The following is a 6,868-nucleotide window of genomic DNA, read 5'->3' as shown; positions in this document are numbered from 1 at the left end:
TTAATTAATAAATGCAAAAGGCATTTCTTTACTTGTTATTGTAAATGACTGACAGATGTTGACAGTGACATGGAACAAAAGAGTGACATTTATGTCGTTATAGATGCAGGGATAGCAGGTAACTACACCTGTCTGGGTTCGTCCCCCCCACCTGTCACCTCATCTCACCTGTCAACTGATTCGACCCTACATTACTTCAGGGTTCCGTACAGAAGAAACTGTAGGCTTAGCCCATCATTATGTCAACATGCGATGAAATACAGCATCTTGAGTTTGTTTTTTTAAGATTTAAAAAACATGATCTTGTTACAAATTGCTACATAAATACAGGGTTCGGGTGTTTATCAGACTTAACATGAGATTTCGGAATTTGATTATTCATTAGGGTAGTGAACCTAAAGATGAGTTTCCCAAAAGATTAGGTTCGGGGATTGTTTTCTAATACTTTTGAAATTTATATCAGCTTTATAAACTTTAGAACTCCACTCTGCAAAGGTTTATTTTTTTCCATTACTAAAGTGACCTTGTTTTTGAACTTCATATTTTCTTACAGCTTACACTTGAGTATGTGTTAAAGATGTTTTTCGTGTAAGTGTCGCCATTTTGTAAGAGTAGATTGTGGTGTACATGAAGAATGTAGGGAAGAATAAGAGAGGTGTTCTATAATTTTCATTGATACCATTTTGACATGTAACTATGGTTCTCTAACTGATTCAGTGTGTTAAACAAGCGTGAAATCAATATCAATCTCACATCATGATTAGGCAGACCTATTATCCTCTGTGGGGAAACTGTGTATTTATTGTTCACCTTTCTGAAGGTCAAGTGAGCTTATGTCGTGGCCTACTTCTCCAGTGTCTTCTATTATCTTTGGCGTCTCTAAGCATCTTCTCCTCTAACACCACCAGGCCAAGCTGGAACTTGTTCCTATCAATGATGACATCTGAATTTCTTCAACAGGTTCAATTCTGAATTTCAATATGGCTGCCATGACAATCATAATAAAACTTGTTTATGGTCCTAATTCAGCCATTTTTGTTCAAAACATAGTGAAAATTTGGTATATGTGTATTTATTCAGGGTCTCAACACACGTTATATATTTTGTGATATTTAAAATTTTGACTGATTTCCTCATGTCTTTTCCAATGAAATTGTCAAACTGAGGAGTGAGTGAGTGAGTGTGGTTTTACGCTACTTTTAATAATATTCCAGCAACAGCACAGCGGGGAAACCAGAAATAGGCTTCACACTTTTTTATCCATGTGGGGAATTGAACCCAGGTCTTTGGCGTGATGAGCGAACGCTTTAACCACCAGGCTACCCCCACTGAACTTTAGCTATGTGTTTGCATGTATGTTTCTTTTGTTGGATGACATCATATTTTGTAGAAATATATAGAATGTAATGTTAGTTTTTAGTCATTATTTATGCAGGAAATATTTGAACATAAACGCTGATAGCAACTTTTGTTAAGTGGTCTTTGTTTACATGTGATAGTCTTGACTTGATATCCAGGTGAGCTGCATGGCACTAATGTTTGTTCAAGAGAAAGTATTTTCCTGGTGATTACTTCACTACAAACATTTCAATAACTTATGAGGACAAAATATATTGTTCATCTGTGACTTTTGTTTTACTTATTTTCCACAAAGATGTGCAGAAGTATTTTTTCGTTTTCCTGTGCCAAAATGCAAAGAAAAACAAATTATTGGTCAAAATGTATTTAATCCAAAATGTTTCCTTTACTTAGAAAGTAAAAGCAAAGACCACAGTGAATATGAGAATTTTTCACCCAGAACTACCCAAAACTATTTAACATGGAAGGTATTCAACTCCTTTTATAGTTTTTCTTATATCTTGTAGATTGTTAAAGAGTTGAGCAGTCAAGTAAGGCTGTTGTGGTTCATCAACTCAAGTTCCCCGGAAGGTCATAATAACTTAATTATTGCACTTTCATCTCCACCAAGACCTGCCTCAAATCCTGTCCTTGTCCACAAGTCCCGCCAGATGAGGAACACTGATATGTACGTGTGTGCCCTGTTTCCTGTACTTTACCATATGCAGCACATACAAAGTTCTACCGAAATTCCATTATTGTACACAGATGCCATGAACAGGTTTTGTTTTAAAGAAAGAAATATCTAAAAAAATATGATATGTACGATGCAGCCTCACATTTTTAGAAATAGTTCATTAAAATCTGAAAATATTTTTTGTAGCCTGAGGTGGACATGTGAGTCAGGCATGGTCTAAAATTAAAAATGCTTCCTTGCAGTCTAAGGTCTAAAGAAATTAATTGTTTCTTTCCTTTATTTAATTGCAGCTGTCATTTCAAAATGACGACAATATTGTAAAACAGTTACTAAAATTTAAAAGAAACTATTGTTTCAAATATGATCCACATATTTTTCCACACTGTTTTTTACTACCTGTAACCAGACATATAACTTTATAAGACCTGATCATTAATGACACAGGTGTATTTATCACATGAGATTAATATTGCACTCAATCATGAGATTAATTATGTTGTATTCAAGTTTATGAGATTAATGACAGTGCATTCTTTCATGGGACTAATAACATTGTACTCGTTCACAATATTGATAATACTGCACTCATTTACAAGATGGATATTATTGTACTCATTCACAAGATGGATATTATTGCACTTATTCACAAGATGCATGATATTGCACTCATTCACAATATTGATAATACTGCACTCATTTACAAGATGGATATTATTGTACTCCTTCACAATATTGATAATACTGCACTCATTTACAAGATGGATATTATTGTACTCATTCACAAGATGGATATTATTGCACTTATTCACAAGATGGATGATATTGCACTCATTCACAATATTGATAATACTGCACTCAATCAGAAGATTTATGACATTGCATTCATTCACAAGATTGATAATATTGCACTCATTCACAATACCCCGGTATTGATAATATTGCACTCATTCACAAGATGGATATTATTGTACTCATTCACAAGATGGATATTATTGCACTTATTCACAAGATGGATAATATTGCACTCATTCACAAGAATGATATTATTGCACTCATTCACAAGAATATTATTGCACTCATTCACAAGATGGATAATATTGCACTCATTCACGATATTGATAATATTGCACTCATTCACGATATTGATAATATTGCACTCATTCACAAGAATATTATTGCACTCATTCACAAGATGGATAATATTGCACTCATTCACAAGAATGATATTATTGCACTCATTCACAAGAATATTATTGCACTCATTCACAAGATGGATAATATTGCACTCATTCACGATATTGATAATATTGCACTCATTCACGATATTGATAATATTGCACTCATTCACAAGAATATTATTGCACTCATTCACAAGATGGATAATATTGCACTCATTCACGATATTGATAATATTGCACTCATTCACGATATTGATAATATTGCACTCATTCACAAGAATGATATTATTGCACTCATTCACAAGAATGATATTATTGTAATCATTCACAAGATGGATATTATTGCACTCATTCACAAGATGGATAGTATTGCACTTATTCACAAGATGGATAATATTGCACTCATTCACAAGATGGATAATATTGCACTCATTCACGATATGGATAATATTGCACTCATTCACAAGAATGATATTATTGTACTCATTCACAAGATGGATAATATTGCACTCATTCACAAGATGGATAATATTGCACTCATTCACAAGAATGATAATATTGCACTCATTCACAAGAATGATATTATTGCACTCATTCACAAGAATGATAATATTGCACTCATTCACGATATTGATAATATTGCACTCATTCACAAGAATGATATTATTGCACTCATTCACAAGATGGATATTATTGCACTCAATCATGAGATCAATAAGTAAGATGGTATGTGAGAGGGAAACTATAGGAAATTCAAGAATGCTGAAGATTTTTAAGAAGGAAATAGAAAATATGTGGGGGTAAACAGAAGCTAGAACAAGTTCCTTCTTTCTTGCAGCCATCCTATGGCAAGTTGCTTCACATCATGTGTGTTTATACACAGAAGGGCAGCTGAAGAACTGAATATGGAGGAATGTAGTGAAAATACATGGCAAGTGGAAGTATAACATGCAGTTTAATATATACATATATTTGTTGTATTAAATGTATACTGGTGCCATGTGATCTCAATTCTGCACCAGTGTAGACATGCCTTGTACAAACTATTAAACTGAAATCAGATCTTGATTCAAAACGATAAAATATTTGTTTTAAAGGGACCGCTCCTTGATGAGGGATGGGCAGCTCTTGGTGTCATTGCGTACCAATATGTGGGATATATATGGGTTGTTATTGAACACTTGTATGACTAACCTGGGATGAGGGCGAATAGTAATTGTGTATATGACAAATATACGACTGTAGAAATGTTATTGCTTCCACATGTACACCAACATGTTATGTTTCTATATACACACTTTGATGTATTTCATTGGGTATAGATATCACAGGCAGATGGTTACTTGTGAATGCTTGTCTTGATGTGAGTTGTCCTGGTCGGAACAGATCAGGTACCATCTTATCATGTTATTTCAAAGACTATAGTTTACAGCAGGCAACTATTTAGTAGCTGTCTTTATTTCAAAGAAAATATTGTCTCAAAATAAAAATAGTTATTTAATCTTGTTTGGGTGTTGGATTTAGAAATCCCCTGAGGTGTCTTGGTAACGTTACATGCTTTGGGGAATATAAACATCAGTCCCCTGGATGGGAGGTTCAGACATGATGAGGGAGCATCTGGTTCTAGGTGGATTGGCTCTGTACCACTGTCCTGTACAATCACACACAATCACTCAAGTCAGAGAGGCGGAGCACCCAATCCCCACTTCAGCTGGTGCTTGTAGCAAACCTGGGGATTCTAGGTTACACACAACCAAATGTTTTCCCCATTGACTTCTATAGTAACGTTTTATTTAAAAACAATTTAACTAAGCATTCAACAGCTATTACATCTATGTATGTGCACAGTTTGGCCTTAGAGCAGCAATAAAAACAATAAAAATAACAAGCTTAATCCGCTTCTTTTTAGAGTACAGGAAGCTAAACACACCACCCCCAGTTCCGCACCAAACATCACCAACTTGAAAATAGCTGTGGTCACATTCAACACAAGTCATCATGTAGAAAAAGACAGTACTAAATATAGAAAAACATGGTTAGTTTTAATAACTGGATGGATGTACATTTAAAAGACATAACAATTTTACACAATATCCTCCAATCACAGCCTGAAGAGATCTCTCGATAGGCACTGTCCCAACTGGTTCTGAATACAAAACCTGTCACAAATCCTGTATTTTGGCTGTCATCACACAATAACAAAATCTTCAGATTTTCAACAGAAGTCCTCATCACTGCCAACAATCCATAATCAGTTGTACAAGGAATAGTATCTTACTGCTCAGATCTCTTGCACAGGCGCAAAGCAGGAAACCACACTTCTTTCCAATACATGTATCAGCTAACTAGATGCAGATAATTGGGGAGGTGGGAGGCTTGACAAAACCTCTATCACATCACTGCAAGAGTATACCAGAGGTATTGGTGGGTTCTGATAACTAGTAAACCCTTAGGTAGTTAGTTAACAGTCGTTCCTGGGTATCTATTTGATCCATATCCCCTCAAAACTGGCATCTTGATCAACAATAGGTATACATATATTTTGTTTGTGTTTGTTGTTTAATGCCACACTCAACAATATTCCAGCTATATAACAGCAGCCCGTAAATAATCAAGTCTGGATCAGACAATCCAGTGACTGACATCATGAGCATCGATCCACGGGATACGATGATATACATCAACCTAGTCAGCGAGCACGATCACCTGATCCTGTTTGTCGCCTCTTACAACAAGCTTGGGTTGCTGAAGACTAATTCTCACTGGGATAGGTATACTTTGAATTGAGTCACCTCAAATGGACTAAATTTGGAAGAGTGAGTGAGTTGGGTTTATGGCTGCGTGATAAACTTCTACAGAACTACCATTATATCTGCTTTTATTTCCCTCTTGGGAGATCATCAGGTGCTTCACTTAGTCTGATCTAGACGTTTATGACTCACTTCCAACTCTAATGACGTCACTTCCTGCGCTGATGATGTCACTTGAGGCTATGACGTCACTTCCGATGCTTCAATAATTTGATTTTTTTGTTACAGTATAATGACAACCAAATTACAGGATGTATGGCTCTGGTGTAGAGGTAGTATTTTTAGAATTATTAACAATTATAACTATGACCCATATTCATCTTTTCATTAATTCATGCTCTATGTGTACATTCTGTTTCTTGTTTATACTTCTGTTTTGTATCTTTCAAACTGTTTTAATGGAAGCATAGCTTAAAAGCTAATGTTCTTTGTACTATGATATCCGATGTTAGATAAAGCTTCTTATCATACCTCCATGTCAGAATGATGAGATCTGATTGGTCCATGTGATCTTGATAAAATACTGTGTAACCTGCCTTGGTTGGGAATAAATTTCTCAGCAGGGGAATAAATCTCTTATACCCCGCCACGAGCAATGCAGGCTGCATGTGAATATCTGAGAGGCAGAATAAATCCCTTATACACCACAGCTGCACGCTTTTCCCTGAGTCAGTGAAAGTCACGTGACATAGCACAAGTGTTAACCTCAGCTCAATCGAACAGCTATTTCCTATCAATTTTGAATTTGAGTTAATTCTTTTACAATATCACAGTAACACATGTTGGTAAGATAAACTTGTTGTAGCAGGATCACGAGGGGTACATGGGGTTTTATGTGACATTTG

The sequence above is a fragment of the Haliotis rufescens genome, unplaced genomic scaffold (assembly GCF_023055435.1).
Source record: "Haliotis rufescens isolate VD_foot unplaced genomic scaffold, xgHalRufe1.0.p SCAF_1, whole genome shotgun sequence".
In the NCBI taxonomy this organism is placed as follows: domain Eukaryota; kingdom Metazoa; phylum Mollusca; class Gastropoda; order Lepetellida; family Haliotidae; genus Haliotis; species Haliotis rufescens.
This window is presented reverse-complemented; position numbering follows the sequence as displayed.